The sequence below is a fragment of the Bison bison genome, unplaced genomic scaffold (genome assembly GCF_000754665.1).
Source record: "Bison bison bison isolate TAMUID 2011002044 unplaced genomic scaffold, Bison_UMD1.0 scf7180017864239, whole genome shotgun sequence".
NCBI lineage: Eukaryota > Metazoa > Chordata > Mammalia > Artiodactyla > Bovidae > Bison > Bison bison.
The window spans coordinates 541,651-562,645 of record NW_011494811.1 but is presented as its reverse complement, the minus strand read 5'-3'; the positions used below and the strand labels follow the sequence as shown (position 1 = coordinate 562,645).

Genomic DNA, 20,995 nt, shown 5'->3' with positions numbered 1-20,995 from the left:
TTGGTGTAGCCACTGTGGAAGACAGTATGGAGTTTCCTCAAAAAACTGAAAATACAACTACTCCATGAGCCAGCAGTCCCACTTACTGGTATCTATTGGAAGAAAGCAAAAACACTAATTTGAAAAAATATATATGCACCCCTGTGTTCATCGCATTGTTATTTACAGTAGGCAAGAGATGGAAACAACCTAAGTGTTCATCAATAGATGAATGGATAAAGAAGATATGGTATAGATATACAATGGACTGTTAGTTACTCAACCATGGAAAGATGAAACTGCCATTTGCCATAACGTGGATGGGTCTTAAGGGCATTATGCTAAGTGAAATAATTCAAAGACAAATACCTCATGTTTTAACTTATATGTGAAATCTAAAACACAAAACAAAACAAAAAAACCAAAACAAAATCCAGACTCATAGAGAGCAGATTGGTAGTTGTCAGAGGGGAGGGGATTTGGGTCGGGCAGATTAGGTAAAGGAAGTCAAGAGGCACAAGCTTCTGTGTATAAAATAAGTCATGGGAATGTGATGTACAGCATAGAGTATGGTCAGTAATACTGTATTAACTTAGTGTGGTGACAGATGGTAAGTAAACCTTTTGTGGGGATTATCTCATAATAAATACAAATGTCGAATGACTATGTTGTACACGTGTGACGAATATAATATTGTATGTCAACTATAATTCAGTTTAAAAAAAGCAAATGCCATTCAGCTAAAAAGGGACCCTGCCAAGAATAGAAAGCAAAAGAAAAGCATTACCATCTGTCACACATTTATGTCTTTTTGGTATAAAATTATTTCCCCCACTAAAAGCCACCTCAACACTTAAGAATGTGTATCTTCACATCTTTGATAAGTATTCCTAAACTATCCTCCATAGACATAGGAATTTACATTCCCATCGGCAATGTATGCCTGCCTTCCTCTTTCCTCTTTCTGGGAGTGTGTGAATAAACCTTCTGATCCTTGTCAGTTTCATAGCTGAACAAGGGGATCTCGTGGTTTTCCTGTGAGTTTTTCTCGTTATACATGAGGTTACACATACTGTTGGGTATTTAAGAGTGGTTTTCCTTTCTGTGAATTGACTCTTGTGATCTTTTGCCCATTTATCTAATGAGATAAACTCTTTATTTAAAAAAAGAAATTAGCTCTTTGTGATAGGACCTGCTGATTTTTTTCCCCTGGGTTTATATTTTGTCATTTATTGTAGCTTTTCCATGTGGCAAACTTATTACTTTTGGATAATCAAAATTTATTTATCTTTTATTTTATGGGTTTTGGATTTCATGTCCTACTTAGAAGGGTTTTATACTCTCAAAGAGGATAAACAATATCTCCTGGTTTCTTTTAATACATTGTAATTTTCTGAATGTTCACATTTTTTGATCAATTTGGGGGGAGTTGTTATGAGTTGATATCCCATTCTCTTGTCTGTACCATTTATTCAGCAATTTATCCTGTTTGCCTTGATTTTGAATGTCACGTTTTATGCTATATCAAACTCTTTGAAGTATTTTTAGAATTTTTATTTTATCCTTGGTTTTATGGTCTATTCATGAACCAGCTTCACACTTTCGTTACATATTTATAACATTTTACTATCTGGCAAGGATTAAAGCTGGTTTCCTTTATTACTCTGTTTTTCTTAATTACTCTCATTATTCTTGCTCATTTATTTTCCCATATGAACCTTAAGACTCAGATTCTGAACTTTCATTTGTGGTAAATTTACACATTCATTTAGATTTTTCTAAAGCATTGATCCTCTAGGAATTTTTTGGTATAGCGCAAGTATTTCTTGTCATCTTCATTTTTTCAGTTGAAGTAAAATTGACATATGACGTATTACTTCCAAGTGTACAACATAATGATTTGACATTTACATACATTGCAAAATTATCACCACAATATGTATGGTTAATGCCTGTTACCATACATAGTTACATTTTTTTTTCTCTTGTGATGAGGACTTTGAGGATCTGCTCTCTCAGCAACTTCCAGGTTTGCAATGTAGTGTTATTAAGTGTAGTTGCCATGTTGTATGTTCCATCCCCTTTACTTATTTTATAAATAGATGTTTGTATCTTTTGACCTTCTTCACCCATATCACTGTCCCCTTAGCCCCTGCCTCTGGCAACCACCGATCTGTTCTCCGTACTTATGAGCTTGGCGTGTTTGTTTCTGTCTTACATTCCACGTATAAGTGAGATGATATGTTATTTGTCTTTCTCTGACTGACTTCACTCAGCACGATGCTCTCAAGGTCCATCCGTTTTGCTGCCAATGGCAGTATTTTGTTTTTATGGCAGATTAATATTACACACACACACACATGCCTCATCATCTTTATCCATTCATGTGTTGATGGGCAGTTTGGTTGCTTCCGTATCTTGGCTATTGTAAATAATGCTGCAGTGAACGTATCTTTTCGAATTAGTACTTTTGCTTTCTTCAAGTAAATACCTGAAAGTGCAATTGCTGGATCACATGGTAGTTCTGTTTTCAGTCTTTTTGAGGAATCTCCATACAATTTTTTCCATAGTGACTACACCAATTTACAGTCCCGCCAACAGTGCACAGGGTTCCCTTTTCTCCACATTCTTGCCAGCACTTGTTATTTGTTGTCTTTTTGTTAATAGCCATTCTGACAGGTGTGAGATGATACCTCATTGTGCTTTTGATTTTCATTGCTGTGATGATTAGCGATGTTGAGTATCTTTTCACGTGTCTCTTGGCTATCTGTATGTCTTTTTTGGAGAAATGTCTATATAAACTCTTCACTCATTTAAAAATTAAATTTCTTGTCTTTATTGTTGAGTTGTAAGAGTTCTTTGTATATTTTGGATATTAACCCCTTATTGGGTATATTCTTTGCAAATATCCTCTCCCGTTCAGTAGGCTGCCTTTTCATTTTGGTGATAGTTTCCTTTGCTGTGCAGAAGCTTTTTAGTTTGATATGGTTCCATTCTGCTTTTTTAAAAAGCTTATTTTTAAAAGATTAATTAGTGATCATATAAAGGGCAGTTACTCATAATCTTATATTCCTTCCTATCAGGACAAACTACTGTTTTCATGTATTTTCTTCCGTTTCCTCTACAGTCTTGATGATGATGAGTCATGTTTAGGGTCTTTGTTTTATTAGACTGTGCATTCTGTAATTAGCACAGTGCCTTGCAAACCGTAGGCAAACCTTTTAAAGAACTCACCCAGGTGCTGGGACTTCCTTGGTGGTCCAGTGGCTGAGACTCCATGCTCCCAATGCAGGGGGCCTGGGTTCAGTCCCTGGCCAGGGAACTGGATCCTGTATGCCATTACCAGGATGGAAGATCCCAGGTGCTGCACCCAAGATCTAATGCAGCCCAAAAAAATAAATAAATAAATATTAAAAAAAAAAAATAAGGAACTCATCCACACTAATGTGGGATCCTTGCTAGAAAGTAATTTGGGAGTATTTATTAAAATTAAAAGTCAGTGAGGCACTGACTCCAGGGGCGATGGCAAGCGCTACTTTTTGGGGTATATGTCTGTCACCCTCCTCCTTCCTTTCCCTTTCAGTCGTTAAGTTCTATTGACCACGTGCACTCTTGCAGGACTGGTTCATAGCCCATGCTGAACTCTTTTAATTTGACTCTCTACCTTTTTAATTTAAAAAATCTTTGCAACTTAGTCATTCTTTAGATGAGCATGTTAGAACTGATCCTTGACCCTTTCTGTGCTGAAAGTCACTGTCACAGGCACTGTTGCTGATGGCAGGTCCTTTGATGAGTGTTTTGGGAACGGAAATGCTTTCGGGCCTCGTGGTCCTCCTCCTCTTCCCTGTCCTGCTCAATCAGCCTGAGGAGTCCACTTCACAAAAACAAGTCAGTCTCCATCCACTTTAGCCCTCTTTTCTTCTGCTCTTCATTCCTTTTGGGAATGCAGTTTCTTCATCCTTACCTTGGATCTCAAATCTGTACCCCCGTATCTTTGAAACCTCTATTTCTCTACCAGAGGAGTCCTTCATTCAGCAAACATTTATGCACAGTGTTTTGCTTTAGTACATGATTGCTTTAGTACCAAATAGACTTGAATCAAAATTGCAACGGAACACAGAATATTGTTTTGTGCAGAGCCCTAGGAAAAAGTCCCCTTCATTATCTCAGCATCAAATTGAAGGGAGAAAGGAGAGAACCGCCTGGTAACCTTGGGAGTTAAGGGAAGCTAGGAGGTAGACTTGGAGTGTTTAAGCCATTCAGCAGTGATCAGATTGGGTCATACTCTTGTGTGTCTCTGTCTGCAGCACGCGTGCCTGCCTTGCGGACCAGCTGGAAAGAAAACTGTGGGCTGGTTACTATGGGAATTGATGGGTGCTGCTGGCAGTGGGAAGTGGAAAGTTCTTAGAATTGATCCAGAAATCCCAAGAGGGCAGAATTTCCCCTTCCTGGCTTCCCTACGTACTTTTCTTTGATTTAATCAGCTCACTCACTTTTAACTTGGGGAGGACATTTCCAGCGGCTTGTCCCTGGTGTCCTAAGGAGAGTTTGAAGGGGACTCTCCCAGGCAGACTGCACAGAGAAAGAGGGCTACACCAAGGACTGCTGCTTTCCCATGAGTTTCTGTTACAGCACTTGGCTCCGTGGGCTTCAGTGAACTCAGGATTGAATTGACGCTTCTGTTTCTTTTTACACTGTCAAGGAATGTGCTCCAGACAAGGAGAGAGGAACATCAGTATGTAATTCCAGAACCACAGTCTTTTCCTCTTTACTGCCACCAGCCCTCACTAAAAAAAGGGGTAGGATGGGTAGCATTCTGTTTCTGGTGTAGGTTTGCTGATTCTGAAATGTTAGAGATAGAAAACAGATGTTTTAATGAGGTGATACCCATATTGGAAAAGAGTGAATTCAAAGTGTATTTTGTAAGTCAACTTTCATTAATTTGATTAATCAGTAACTTTAAAAAGCTCTACCAGAGTGTATGCCAGCTTGTTTTTATAACTCCTCATGAATATGGAATGTAAAGCATTGATTTATTTTTCTAAGAAAAGCATTTGGCTTGAGGAGAGAAGAATGTTAAAGGATTGTGAACATTATAAAGTTCGAAAGGACAGTTTTTTCCCCTTGACATTTTTGGTTTCAGTTCACTGTTTTCTATTGTTTCTGATTCTTTTACAACTAATGAAAACCATATCCAGGAAGCATGTTTTCTTCTAATTTTAAGAGATGTTGTTGACTTCCTTCCTGAAAGGTAAGAAGGAGGTCTAGATTTTTTCAGACCTTGACTTTGGGGTCTTGGAGGGGAGGAATCACTTGAATTACCTTGTGATGTGGATGATATATTTCTAGAGGCTTTGACACTCCCTTTGAGTTCATTCAGTTCATGTTCTTTGGTGGGGAGGAAGGACTGGAAAGAAAGACCAGTCACACACAGGCCTTGCCCTCCTCAAGCTCCTGATCAGGGAGGTAAGATGATGGGAAAAATAAAGTCCAGGGAAGGGAAGGGTGTGGGGAGTTGTATATGAGAGGTGAATTGGTGACGAGTGAGGATGCCTCCAGAGTTAAGCACCTTTTTTGGGGAAGGTGCAGAAACCATTGTAGAGGAGGTCACAGCTGAGGGCCAGGGCTGCACTCCGCTGCCAGGACTTGGGGAAGCCCCAGCTATTATGACGTGAACTGGAGCTTAAAGATCAAGCAGCATTTCAGCGGGTGTTTTCCTTTGTTTTTCAGCCTTGGAATCTCCCAGCGCTTTGATTTTATTTGTGTGCTTTGATTTATACTGATGAAGCACTTTGTATTAAAATATTGGAGAAGACAATGGCACCCCACTCCAGTACTCTTGCCTGGAAAATCCCATGGACGGAGGAGCCTGGTAGGCTGCAGTCCATGGGGTCATGAAGAGTCAGACACAACTGAGCTTCTTCCCCTTTCACTTTTCACTTTCATGCATTGGAGAAGGAAATGGCAACCAACTCCAGTATTCCTGCCTAGAGAATCCCAGGGATGGGGGAGCCTGGTGGGCTGCCATCTATGGGGTTGCACAGAGTCGGACACAACTGAAGTGACTTAGCAGCAGCAGCAGGGAGTCTAGGCTCAGGCCATAAGGCTGTCATGGGAGGGGGAGCGACTGATGGTGGAGACAGGCAGTAGTGACAGAGGGGAGCACAGGTGCAGTGGAGCCTGGAGAGAGGAAGGGTCGCTAATCCCATGGAAGGGACATGGGGGCGGAAGGGCCCAGGGCCCAGGAGCCAGGGTTCTGCAGCGACTCCCGTATGTGTGTTATTCTGCTGTAAAATTGGTGCAGCTCCTCCCCCTTGACCAGTGAGAAAGCCAAGGCTCACGGCATGTCAGTTCTTTTCCCAGGGTCGGCACATCCCCCACTTGTTAGCACAGAGATTGGAATGCACGCCAGCGAATGTTGGTTAGAACCCCAAACCTTGCAAAGTAGCTTTAGGGCCCCTGTGTTGTTCAGAGTGGGGTTAGTGAAGCAGGGAACCTTGCCTGAGGCCTGACTTGTACGTGACAGAATTGAGATTTCTTTTTTTTTTTTTGGCTTGTACAGACTTTATTTCAGGATAAGCAGATGGCCATGACTGATAAAATTTTTAACAGAAAAATTCTACTTAATAAAAAGGACGACGACTTAAACATCCGCCGTTTTGTAACCTCTGATGCAGTAGATGGTTTAAGCAGAGATTGTCAACGGATAAAACCGTGAGATGAATTCCTGGAGCCCATGAATACATTAGCTTATTTGGTGAAAGGAACTTTGAGGATGTGATCCTGAGGTGGGAGATGATCCTGAGTCAGGTGGCTCCAGTCTAATCCCATGAGCCTTTAAAAGCAGAGAGGTGGTACCACTGAAGTCAGAGAGAGTTGGCTAAAGAAAAGGCAGGCAAGGCGTCTGAGCTGCGGTAGCGGCTTGAAGGCCAGGAGTCGGGGAATGTGCCAGGCCTCCAGGAGCTGACGGCCGGCAAGGAAATAGGGCCCTCTGTCCTATAGTCGAGTGGAACCAGACTCAGCCGACCAGAAAAAAGTGACCACGTGGGCAGACTCTCCCCAACGCCTCCAGGTTGGAACACAGCCAGGCCAATACCTTGATTTTGGCCTTGGGGGACCCAGAGCACGGAAACCAGCCGGGCCTGCTGGGCCTCTGACCACGGAACAGTGAGATAATGAACTTGCATGGTTTTGAGCTGCTAAATGTGTGCCAACTTGTTTGGGCAGCCGCTGCTTCATGGGCACGGGTGGTAGTAAGCAGTTTGGGGCCTGGGTCCACAGGGGCCGAGGCCCCCCGCTGCTCCAGGCCCAGTCAGTCCATCCTGCCCAGCCTGTGTCCAGGAAAGGCACAGAATTGAGATTTCAGTGATGTTTTGTCTCAAAGCACATATCTTTGCACATAAGGAGCCCACCCTGTGGACATTGAGCAGATGGGCACTAACAAAGACTCAAAAGAGACCACACTTTAACTAGGCACAGTAGCATGGATACAGTTTGCAATTATAAAGGGTCAGTTCAGTTCAGTCGCTCAGTCGTGTCTGACTCTTTGTGACCCCATGGACTGCAGCGCATCAGGCTTCCCTGTCCATCACCAGCTCCCGGAGCTTATTCAAACTTATGTCCATTGAGTCGGTGATGCCATCCAACCATCTCATCCTCTGTCGTCCCCTTCTTCTCCCACCTTCAATCTTTCCCAGCGTCAGGATCTTTTCCAGTGAGTCAGTTCTTCACATCAGGTGGCCAAACCATTGGAGTTTCAGCTTCAGGATCAGTCCTTCCAATGAATATTGAGGATTGATTTCCTTTAGGATGGACTGGTTGGATTTCCTTGCAGTCCAAGGGACTCTCAAGAGTCTTCTCCAACACCACAATTCAAAAGCATCAATTCTGCAGTACTCAGCTTTCTTTGTAGTCCAACTCTCACATCCATACATGATATGAAAAACCATAGCCTTGACTAGACGGACCTTTGTTGGTCAAGTAATGTCTCTGCTTTTTAATATGCTGTCTAGGTTGGTCATAGCTTTTCTTCCAAGGAGCAAGCGTCTTTTAATTTAATGGCTGCAGTCACCATCTGCAGTGATTTTTGGACCCCCCCAAAATAAAACAAGTGTCAGTGGGAATTTAAAGCAGATGGAAGATATGAGAAAAGGCATGGAAAAAGGTATAGTGAAGAGTGTGTTTGGTAAGAGAGTAGTTTAGTTTGCCTGGAGTGATGGCTGGGTGAAGAGATATAGAGGGAAATTAGTTGGAAAATTAGCTTGGAACTGACTTGTCTAGGACTTGGTATACCTAGATAAAGAATTTGGATTCTTTTTTACATGAGATACTGAGAAACCATTGATGGATTTGGGGTGAGTGAAGATGGCTGCCCCAAAGGTGAAGCACATGATTTTTTTTCCACAGTGAATTTGAATTTTATCTTTAGTTATATCTTTGAATGAAATTGAATGCCTTTTAAATTATTTAAAGATAGAGCTAGGAGAAGTTAAAATTCAGTAGGAAAAGAATGTAAGTTTTACTCTCTGGGAAAGCGGGCTTCCCTGGTGGTTCAGCTGGGAATCTGCCTGCAGTGCAGGGTCAGGAAGATCCCCTGGAGAAGTGATAATCTACCCACTCCAGTATTCTTGGGCTTCCCTGGTGGCTTATATGGTAAAGAATCTGCCTGCAGTGCAGGAGGCCTGGGTTCAATCTCTGGGTTGGGAAGATCCCCTGGAGGAGGGCATGGCAACCCACTCCAGTATTTTTGCCTGGAGAATCCCCAAGAACAGAGGAGCCTGGTGGGTTACATTCCGTGGGGTTGCAAAGAGTCAAACACTACCGAGCGACTAAGCACAGCACAACACATCTAGTAAAGAGGGCTTCCCAGGTAGCGCTAACAATAAAGAACCCGTCTGCCAGTGCAGGAGAAATAAGAGACGTGAATTCAATCCTTGGATTGGGAAGCGACTTAGCATGCATCTAGGAAAGATTTTAAAACCTGGCTATATTTTTTTTTGAACTCTAGTTCTGATTGTATAAATTTTCATAATCTTGTCAGCTTGGTGGGCTCATGGCTATGAGATGACCAGAAATGTGGTATTTTCATAGATCGATTTGAAATAATGGTGTTTCTGTGACTGACTTTATATACAGAGAAACTAAGTCTGCTGCAGATGAAGGTTATTTATGGGTCTGTTTCAGATCCAGAGTCTTGTATAGGGAGTCTTTCCCATGGGGCCTAACTCTGGCCAAAGCATTCAAATGAGACCCCTGTATGGACTTCCCTGGGCTGGCTTTTCTAGTCCCAAAAGAGTCAGTTCCAGCCAGCTCTCTGGGGGCCTCTGTGCTTGAGTTACTGCCCAGAAGTTCCCAAAGGATTCTGGTTAAATCTTTAGCCAGCTAGATTATTTATAAAGGTAGAGCCATTATACTGCCGTTGGGAAAGGGTTATACTTTTATACTTATTCATAAACATTTCCTGATTTATTAATATTAGTGCGAGGAGAAAATTTGTTTAAATGAGCTAGGGCCGATTGTGAAGCACAGTTCTTCACTGCATCTAGGAGGGTGGTGGCACAGGAGGGTGCAGTCCCTGAGATTTCTCCAGTCAGGTACATGTTTTGTTCATCATTGTCTCTCCATGGCTGAGTAGATAATGGTCTGTGGGATACAGTAAGTCCTAAATCAATCCCTGTTGAATGAATGCTGGATGAATCTTGGGCAGTTGTGCCAGTGGAGTCATTGTAGTTGACGGGAAAACTGCTTAAGTTTTTAATTAAGACTCTACTTGGGTTCTGTGGGTTTTGGTAGTGATACAGATTTTTAAATACTCTTTTGATATGTTGCTTCAAAATGTGAGTAACACTTTAAACTTCTTTTTAGATAAAGTAACCAAATAGAATCAAAGTTACTAAAAATATAAAATCTTTTAGGTTATATTAAACAACATAGAGCATTTAGTATTGGCATTCTCTTTAGAAAGGGTCACTATCCTAAATTAAGATATCTCCTTTCTCGCCAAGATTTCATTTACTTGACTCAAAGCCCAGAGTAGAGATGGAAATGCAAGAAGGTTTGCCAGAGCATAGAACAGTAATGGGATTTTTTTTTTCCCCTAGCAACTTGAAATTTATTTTTGTAATTCTAGTAATTAATTATGAAAAAGTGCTATTTTGTTAACATTTAATAATGAGAAATTTAAAATAAATATGTACAAGTATTAACTATGATTTGTTTTTCTGATAGAGTGATGATAACACAGTAAGAGGGAAATGTATTTACTTGGGGATTTGGTCATCCTAAGAGAGCCTGCTTCTGACTTTGACATTTTCTTCAAGATAATGTAGCATTGTAATATGGCATGTTGCACATTGAGATGATTATTGCAATATTCTTGGGAAGCTTCTGGACATGATTCATCTGGGAGCCAGTTTATAGCAGCAGGTAGGGAGATAAATTTTGTGCTTACAGCTCTGGAGTTCAAAGAGTTCTGAAATTTTATTTTTATACTATAAGGGATGTCACAGTGTCATCTGCCTCTGAAAACCTTTAGCCTTTCGTAATTCCATTTTATAATTTAAATTTTATAATTATAATCCTTTGTGTCCATAGAGAGGTGGGAAGTGCTGTAATGCCACACTTTGTGAACGCTCTGGGCACCTAAGAGTTGGTTGTGGGTATTACTTTCTGGTACATGAATGGTTTTAATTGATGCATTATACATAAGACCTTAGTCGTATTGTGGGTTCTGTCTGTTTTTAGTATTTTTCATAAGGAAAGAATTTTTTAGGCTAATCAATACATTGGTTTTGAATCTGATTTAATTTAATTATTGATGAATTTTGCTTTTTGATACTTATTCCTTATAGTCCTCCTAATGGGCTTTTGCTGGGTAAACATGAAATTGGCTTTTACATGGAAGCCCTTTGTCAAATTGAAGCGGAGGACCTTGCAGACATTTCATGTACTTGAGATGATGTATGCAGCAGAATCTTTGGAAAACCAACAAATACACTTGCAGAATTCCTTTTTGGACATTCTCTGTCATGACTAAACAGTTTCTGTTGATGGTTACAGTCTTGTTATGCTAAGCAGCTTAAGCAGAATAATTTCTGTTAAGTAGAATTCAGACTTTTAATACCAGAGTAACTTCAGAATCTTAAATGGTGTTTACAGATGTCTGTAGCTCTAGTTGCCCATACACTGGTGCCACCCTCTTCCACCAGAGACCCACTGTCATCTTCCTGATGCCGAAAAGAACTTCCACAGGGGACAGGGCAACCACTTACCTGGTGGTCTGGTGGCTAAGATGCCATGCTCCCATGCAGGGGCCTTGAGTTCCATCCTTGGTCAGGGAACTAGGTCCCACATGCTGCAAATAAGACCCGGCGCAGCCAAGTAAATTAAAAAAAAAAAGAACTGTGCAGGGACCCCCTCCTCCATGAGCTGTATGGAATCCATCCTTCCTTTGGCAGCTGCTGAAGTGCTGGCAGGGGGAAGGGGAAGAGGAGCCTAGAGTTACAGTTTCTATCTATTGGACCCATAGGAGATAAGTAACGTGAAATCCAGACAATCTTGGAATCGTGTTTCTTTGGTTATCAGTTTCTGTCCTGGCAATCCTGCTATAGTCATTAAAACACAACAGAACAAGACATTTTAGTGGTATTAGAATGTTTCATTTCTTTTGCATTCAGATACTTAGAACCAAGGGGTCTAGTTTCTGTGTATACTTAGCAGGTGCATTAGGGACAGAGCCAGGCAATTCATGTCCTGGAAAGTAAGACCCGCGACCACCTCTTAGGTGCCCAGAGTGTTCACAAATAGTGTAGAGCTACAGAGCTTCCTGCCTCCCTGTGGACACAAAGAATGACTTCATTCACTTCAGTGGGACCAGTATTAAATTCCCAATCAAATTAGCATTTATTCGGAAAAAAAATGAAAGTATGCCATTCAGTACTTTGCTTTGGGGTGGTGGGAGAATGCCCTGAAATCAGAGCAACTTCAGAAGACAGCAGTTTAAAAAATTCCCAGACTCTCCTGAGTCACAATTCTTGGGACAGGGAGTGGATATGCATCAGACTTTTTCAATGCCTGAGACTATTTCCCACTCACAGTTCCCAGGTTAGTATTTCTTTTGCTCATCCTGAAAGATCAGATGTGTTGATTTATTTATTTACTTGCAGATAGTTTGTGTACAATGCTTAGCAGAACTGTGAGAAACCAGAGTGACCTCTTTTCCTTTGGTTCCTGGAGAATGGTGTTGACATGAGGCCCCATTGAGCCAAGGCCAGGATGTGTGTGCTGTTCACTCCTCTTTTTGCACTGAGGGAACAAGGTTGCCATCTTTAGAGCAGTGGTCCCTAACCTTTGTGGCACCAGGGACTGGTCTTGTGGAAGACGGTTTTTCCATGGACCAGAATCAGAGGGATGATTTCGGGATCATTCAAGCAAAATACATTGTGCGCTTTTTTTTTCCCCCTATTATTATTACATCAGGTCCATCTTAGATCATCAGGCATTGATTAAATCCTGGAAGTTGGGGACCCCTGCTTTTGACTTTACCCCAACACACCGTCGAGTCGCAGTGTTTGTTTTGCATAAGGGAATCTTGAATAATACTGGACACTTCCGAAAAATTTAAAGAACTGATGCTGTGGTCCTCACCACTACATAATGGGAGGTGGTGCTACGGGCCCTTATTCTGTGCCCCTAATAGCATCGCCACCCCAGCCAGCACCTGTTGATGGCCCAGGGCTATAAGGCTGAGCAAAAGCTAGCAGACACCAAGTTTAAGTGTAACATAATTTATGATGCAAACTTTACAATATGAGCTTTTACTCTATCTGGGGAGAGAAAACTTGCTCGTTGTCACAGTCAGTGGAAGACAGTGCACAACCTACTTGCTTCATTGACAGGTTTTCCTTATTGAAAGCTAGAAGGAAAATCCACTGGGGACTGGAACCAGAGGAACTGTTCCATTAACAGTTGGATGACAGATATTTCTTATCTGAATTGCTATTGCAAATACATTTTCCTTCCTGGTTATTGTAGTTGTATCAAACAAAATAAGTCCTACTGATATTAGGTAAACATAAACAGAATTTCAATTAAAATCAAATAGGTTTTCATGCCTTATTTTAAAAAGGAGTCCTTTTTGCTTACTAAGTAGAAAATAGGTGCTAATTTTAGCTCATTTGGAAAATAAAAAGGGACAAAAAGAAAGCCTCATTTATATTTCTAATGTTCTTAATTAAAATTATTAAAATATGCAGGCTGTATGAGAAAGTACATTGCCCATTACTGAGTTGATCATGCCGATAAAGAGGGATGGCTTATATTCAGAAAACTTCAGAGGACAGAAGATGTCTGTTTGGTATTAGTGCTGTCTCAGCACTGACCACAAGATGAAAATAGTCCCAGAAGCTTTTGTGTTTGTGTGTTTAGAGTTGCAGAAGCTTGAATTGGAAACTTTACCTTCTGTTAACTTTTATGTTAGCATGTAGGTGAAAGGAAGCTTTGTAGGACATGATAATAGAAAGAGTAATCAGGTGACTCAGTGGTAAGGAATCCTCCTTCCAGTTCCAGGAGATGCAGGAGATGAGGGTTTGATCCCTGGGTCAGGAAGATCCCTCAGAGAAGGAAATGGCAACCCACTCCAGTATTCTTGCCTGGAAAATCCCATGGACTGAGGAACCTGATGGGCTATAGTCAATGGGATCGCAGAGTCAGACATGACTGAATGACTGAGCATGCATGCAATGCTTGAAAATTGCTGTATTTCAGTGTTCATAGTTGAAATAAAATGCAGTTTAAATCTGCTGTACTCTGTTTGCTTGTAATACCTAAAACGAGCCTGTGGTACCTTGATGCAGTCGGGTTTGTTTTTTTGTTTTTTTAAAGCACTTCGAGATTGCCTTCAGAATGTTGGATACTTCCCTCAAAGTTTTGATGATTCTGCTGGTCTAAGGCTCCAGGTATGGTGTTTGGTGTTACTGGGTAGTGGAAAATTACTGTGCTTTTTACTTTTTACCTAGCTGTTGTGGGAGTTTTAAAAAAACTATACTTTGGATTTTGTTGCTGCTGCTGCTGCTGCTGCTAAGTCACTTCAGTCATGTCCGACTCTGTGCGACCCCATAGATGGCAGCACACCAGGCTCCCCCATCCTGGGAATTCTCCAGGTAAGAACACTGGAGTGGGTTGCCATTTCCTTCTCCAATGCATGAAAGTGAAAAGTGAAAGTGAAGTCGCTCAGTCTTGTCCAACTCCTAGCGACCCCATGGACTGCAGCCCACCAGGCCCCTCCGTCCATGGGATTTTCCAGGTGAGAGGACTGGAGTGGGGTGCCATCGCCTTCTCCTGGTTGTTGTTGTTAGGATAGTAATTTAATGTCTGTTTACAGCTCACTGCAGAAGTTCATTGTTTTCCAGTGTTTGTGGAGGCCCTCTGGTCAATGATGGTATATAGTATTAGTGCTGTGTTCTGTGGCTAAACATGCTTTTGTGTGACTTCCAGGACAGCCTGGAGGTCCTGGTTCCAGGAGGATGGAACAGGTGGCCTCATCCCATTTTTCAGGTGGCTGAAGGAGCTTGTCTGATGCCCTTTGGCTGTTATATGGTGGCTGCCAATCTTCTTTCTTTAAGTACTCTTCCCTTTGTTTTATTTTTATTTTCTTGGTTGTTTTTCCAATGATAGTAACAACCAGCGCATCAATGATTAAAATAGTGTAAGAGCTGACCTTTATTGATCCATTGCCACATGACAACCAGTGTCGTAAGTGCTTCGAGTGTGTTGACCTTCACTTCAATCCTGTACAGTAGGTATTACCCTCTTTTTAGGGATGATGGGACTGAGAAGTAAGCTGTAACACTTACTTTGTGGGGTAACTGAAGATCTTAAGTGTGTACGATTCTAAGTAAGTACTAAGCTCTCACTACGTGATAGTAGCTATGATGGTTACAGTGCGTACTCAGGTGTCACTCCTGCATATTCATCATTGTCTTCATTAGCCATTGAGCTCATCGAGGGCAGTGCCTGTGCTATGTTACTATTACTGCCGAGTAATCTACTAAATGTACGTCTGACTATAGTCTGGGTCTTAGTATTTGGTATCAGTTACGTGAGCGACTGAACTGATGCTTAGGTTGGAGGTGTATTCAGCCCCACTAGACCGGTTGTGTTCTGAGACCTTGACACACTGAACATGGTCTTTGTGCTACTCTAGCTGCTGGAATTCTGTATCCTGAAGGTCCTGACATTCACAGCAAGAAGAACATGAACTTTCTAGATGAAATAGAGAACTTTCTGAACTTGGCTGAAGTGGAATTTGAGAAAGCTGAAAATGTTCTTGTATTAGGATGTTCTGTTTCCCTTGAACTGTAGCCCAGAGACACTCTATATTGCCTGCATTTCAAATCCAATTGTTAAAAAAAAGTGACAACAATATAAATGTAGCTGTTTACTCTCTTAATTTTCTCTTGTTTGAAGTTAGGCTGGGAGAATAAGGCCATTAGTATCAGTGGGATATTTACTTTTTGAGTCAGTCCTTTCTTCCAAGGTGGGGAGTTCCTGATTCATTCAAGACTGTGGGCGACCTTCAGGGAGGTGGAGGTCCAAGGGATGCCAAAAAAAGCTGCTGCTATTTTGATCCTAGGGGTTTGATGTTTGGTTTGCCATGGCCGTGTTTTTAATTACCATTAATAAACAAGACTTTACCTGGAAGGAAGGGATAAGGGAAATTTAGAACTCTAATTGTTGATTACTATAGCTCAATGTGGATGTGATTGGCTGGGAGAGTAAGCTCCATTTAGCTTTTTTCCCCTCCGGTCAGATGAAGTGATGTTAAATTCTCTTGGGAAAGATGGTCGAGCTAATGGATGGAACTCCACCTGGTGAGTAACTGACTCCCTTGTCCCCAGGGAGCTGAGTCAATTCTTCCAGGTCTCTAGGACGTAACTAACGTGAGACCTGAGGCTACAGTTCTGGCAGTGGGAAGTCTTTTGCTCAGATACAGGGCTCCTGGAGGTTGTGGTGATTTTAATAGGCAGCCATGAAATATCGATATCCTTAATTCTATCTTAGGAACTAAGAATAGCTTAACTAGCAGAAAATGACAGCCCCTGGGATGTAGAGTCACAACCACTGACTCTGGTTTGAAGGTGGGATGGAGAGCTGTCTCAAATAAGCACGATTTGCTGGGGGTGCCAGTTTCCTGCTACTGTTCTTTCCTTGTTTGTTCTGCTGTATGTGCTTTATTGGTATTTGCCAACAGAAACCCTGTGGCAGTTGCTAGAAGATTGATGAAAAATATGTGGGAGAAGACGCTCATCAATTTAATTTGTTTTGTGAACAGGGAAGAAAGTATCTGTTATCCTATATTTTTATCAGGAGACTTTCGTGTCTTCTAGTTAACTTTGTAATCTTAAAAGGGTATATGTTTACTGTAAATAATGTAAGCAACAAAACTAAAAAGGCAAAGTAAAAATTACCCAAATCCTAAACCCAGCAATGTATTTTACCATTTTGTTAAATAGCCTTATGTATTTTTTCTGTACATATATAAAAATACATGTACATATAAACATTTTTATTCGGTTTTATATTCTGTTATGTATATTTTTTTTGAGTCATGATTGATTTTTGATCATTCCTACACTGATGTCATAGATTTAATTTATTTCTCAGGGTGCCCATTTCTAGCTGTAGAGTGTTTTCTCTAAGACTCTGAACTCATTTATACAAAATCCTCAATAATCTTTGTAAGAAGAGGAGTCTATTTATTAAGCAAAACTTCAAAGAAATTATTTATTCTGGGTAGCTAAGTTTTCCATGTAGTTAAGTGTTCATCTAGCTAATGATTACTAAGATTGCTTAAGCAATGTTGATGAAAAAATTTCCAGAGTTGTACACTTTTAGCATTGTTAAGTGTATGCTGGGGCCCTGGGAATTTATTTCTAGGAATGTTTTAATGAAATACAGACATGTGCAAACATGTCTGAAACATGGTGTTTATTCATTGCAACATTACTTATGAAGACAGAAATTTGAAAATAATATGAATGATTTATGGCTGTACCCAATACTGCATCCAATAATGCAGCCATAAAGCTTTCATTCTAAATATTTGAGAGAAAAGAAAATAGTTACAGTATAACAAGGAGAAAATATGGTATAATAAGAAGAAAATGCCTGTTAGGAATTGTACACAGTGCCAGTTCTATGAAGAAAAAGCACTTTATTCTCTCAAATATATTTGTGTTTTTTTATAGTTAAATAAATAGGCACATGTGCTTATAATTACCTTGATGTGTTTCCTATTAAAAAAAATAAGGTGTAACATTAATGTAGAAAAGCACACAGATTGTAAGTTTTCATCTTTGATAAATTTTTGTAAACAATACACGTGTAAATATCACCTAACTTAAAAATGAGACTATTACCAGCATTCCATAGAGTCATTCACATTTTCTCCCATTTCACTACCCTTCCTCATCCACCAGTACTACCAGAGGTAATCATTATGCTAACTTACATCACCATAGATTAGTTTTCTCTGATTTGGAACTTTATAGAAAACTCTTTGTATTTGTTTTTTGGGCACATATATGTATATTTTTGTTGGGTGTCTACCTAGGACTTGGATTTCTGAGGTTGCATATGTGTTTGTTCAGCTTTGGTGGATAATACGGACCTTTTATTGAAGTAGGTGCACCAGTTCACTGTCAATAACAGTGTTTGAGAGTTCCAGTGGCTCCACGTCTTCATCAGCATTAGCTTTTAGCTTTTAGTTTTAGCCATTCCAGTGGGTCCAGAGTGGGATCCATTGTTATTTAGATTGCATTCTCCTGATGACTAGTGAGAGTTAGCACTTTGACCTGAAGACCCTCCGTTCTGAGGAACTTTTTTGTTAGCTATTACATCTTTTACTAGTTCAACATCATTTCCGTATTAACAGAAACTGTTCATCTTCTGGTGTGGAGGATGTGTTGCGCTCCAGGTTCTCAAATCCCCAGACTGAACGCTGACTCTTCTGTCATTTAAGTGGAGCAGTCACTAATAAGCACAACTTGTCCTGATCCTGTCCATCAAGATTTTCCTGCTTGATGATTGGTTTAATGTGATTTTCCATTCTGTATTAAGTGAATGTTTGAAATTGTGAAATATTTCTAGTTATCTATTCTTTTTGCCGTGTGAGTGATTAAAATGTTGGTCAAAGAGTTCAGTGTAAGAAATTTAAAGGAAAAACTTCCTGGCTTTCGTGCAGTGATTTTCTTTAGACCAGTATATCAAGAATGACTCACCTCCTCCTTTTTTTCTCAGTAACTTTGAAAACAGTCTCACTCTACAATAGAAAATTAAAAGTAAATTTAGTAAAGATGGAGAGGCACCTGAGACTGAAGTCTAAGTCTAATTCCTACATAGAATATTTTTAGGAGAATTGTGATCCTGGAATCCAGTTCCTAACTTTTAATATTTTCTCTGATCATGAAATGAAACTGAGAGATCCATCAAATTGTTGGTCTTAAAACAAAGAGGCTTTGTGGTAGAACTTCATCTGCCATTCTGGACTATGGAGACTGAGCAAATCATTTGTACTGGGCTTGGGACCAGGCATTGTCATACAGGTTTTCACATTTGATCCTATCAATACTGTGAGGTAATGTCATACCCATTTTATGTATGAGCAAGTTGAGGTTGAAAAGGTTAGTGGAGGCTATATAATGAGTAAAGGTAAGTGGAAATTCCCTTAACTCTGATTTTTATGATTATACTGATGGAAACTTTTAGTATTTAGGACCTTTGGTTTAAACTCAACAACTCTCTGTCAACTCTGAAGATGTCCTGGGATACCAGTAATGTATAAAAATGGAGTGGTAGTGGTTGGATCTCAGATGAAGGCTAAGTAGAGTCTTTTATGGAGAGATCTGTTCTAGCTCCACTCATCCTTTCCTTATACTATTGTGTAAAGGTTTCCAAGCATCCCTCTTGATTAAAGATACATATATCAGTAAATGTAACACCACCAGCAGCAGTGATGAAGTTAGAAGTTTATGGCTGAACATCAGTCTTTAAAAAAAAAAAAAAAGAATGCATTTATTGTAATTTATCTTGAGCCCTGCAGCTCCTGTAGGGTTTTGTCTTAGGTAAGTCATATATGAATTTGGTCTCAAGGAACCTGAATTATTATGGAGATCTAAGATATATTGGAGGATAACCTTAATATGAGACAGAAAGGGAAACCAGGGAGAGGTAAGTTCAGGCAAAGTGCTACAGGAATTCATGGCAACAGGACATAACTTTTAGCTCAAGCCTATCAAGAAATGCTTTCTGGAGAAGGTGGTCTTGGAAATGTCCTCAAAGTTTGGATAGAAGGTGGTTACTTAGAAACTGATACCTGGTTGGGGTAAAACGACTATAGACTGTATCTTTTTTTATAACTCTGAATGAATATGCTGGTCAAATGAATACTGTAAATAAAATTTAGACAGAAACTTACCTTACTTACAATCAACAATAAAATGGTATATGTTGTAAAATCACAGTGTATTGGATGAAGATCGGGCAGAGCCCCTTTCAGCTCTGGCCTTGTCTACTTATGGCGTTCCCAGGTGGTAAAGAGTCTGTCTGCCCAGGCAAGAGACTCAGGTTTGATCTCTGGGTGGAGAAGATCCCCTGGAGGAGGAGATGGCAGCTCTCTCCAGTATTCTTGCCTGGGAAATCCTGTGGACAGAGGAGCCTGGAGGGCTATGGGGTCACAAGGGTTCGCAAGAGTTGGACACCGCTGAGCGACTAACACTTCTCATGTTTTTTCAGAAGCGTATGCTGTGTGAGACAGGACACCTAAACCGCATTTTCACACTTTTCAAGGATGCTTTTCTCCTTGCGAGGTTAATGTTATTACTGTGTTAATATTTGACTGAGTTTGGTAGGGAGCGAGATCCTTCATGAGTGAATGCATAAATGAACTGTATGAAATATGTATGAAATACCGTATAAAATATAATGTGGTGCCTTTTTTACTAAGTTCATATTTTCGTCATGCACAGGTACTTGTTTGGTTAGTTACAACCTGCCCCAGAAAATCATTGTGGAGTGACTGCAACAAGTTGATTTAAAGCCAAGAGGAACTGAGTATGCAGATTTGTGACTTAACATGGAACTCTTGAGCACACACAAATGATTGCCTGTGTGCCATTGTTTATGTGAGTGATTGCTTACAGTGGTTGATCGTGAATGATTGTTCTTCTTCCCTGCCCCCCACACCCCTTCCTTTTCTCAAATTATTTGGACCAGGAAAAAGAAGGGCTTATTCCCACTGCCTATATTGCTAGTTTAAAATTTAAAGTTCTCTTGGTTTCCACAAAGTTCTTGGGATCATGAGATAAATTCCTAAACTAGAAATCTTTAATTGGTATTTTTTTTTTATTAAATCTGGTTGTTTTACATTATAGCTTTTAGTAATTCTGAATCTTTATTGAAGAAATTATAAATTAACTGTAATAATAATAGTTACCATTAGAGTGTTTAATGTGTACTCAGAACTTTGCTAAAGATTTCCCTTTCATTGTTTCTTTTAATCCTCATATTCATCCTATGAGATGTTGACAGATATCCTCATGTTCATTTCAGTTTAGTCGCTCAGTCGTGTCTGACTCTTTGCGACCCCATGAATCGCAGCACGCCAGGCCTCCCTGTCCATCACCAACTCCCTGAGTTCACTCAGACTCACGTCCATCGAGTCAGTGATGCCATCCAGCCATCTTATCCTCTGTCGTCCCCTTCTCCTCCTGCCCCCAATCCCTCCCAGCATCAGAGTCTTTTCCAATGAGTCAACTCTTCGCATGAGGTGGCCAAAGTACTGGAGTTGCAGCTTTAGCATCATTCCCTCCAAAGAAATCCCAGGGCTGACCTTCAGAATGGACTGGTTGGATCTCCTTGCAGTCCAAGGGACTCTCAAGAGTCTTCTCCAACACCACAGTTCAAAAGCATCAATTCTTCGGTGCTCAGCCTTCTTCACAGTCCAACTCTCACCTCCATA

General features: G+C 40.5%; 1 protein-coding gene across 11 annotated transcripts in view; it reads left to right on the top strand.

The window, feature by feature from the left end:
- The window catches only part of SIPA1L1 (signal-induced proliferation-associated 1 like 1), a 389,778-nt gene that overhangs the window by 102,360 nt on the left and 266,423 nt on the right, over positions 1-20,995 (top strand). Inside the window, exons 3-4 of one of the 11 annotated variants that reach the window (XM_010846655.1) lie at positions 13,861-13,934; positions 20,004-20,159. The exons of 9 other annotated variants lie outside the window; for them this stretch is intronic. The gene's annotated coding sequence lies outside the window, so the exon portion shown is untranslated. Of the gene's footprint in view, positions 1-2,819; positions 5,231-13,860; positions 13,935-20,003; positions 20,160-20,995 lie in introns of those variants that run through there. One more of the 11 variants, XM_010846660.1, reaches the window with a different exon arrangement.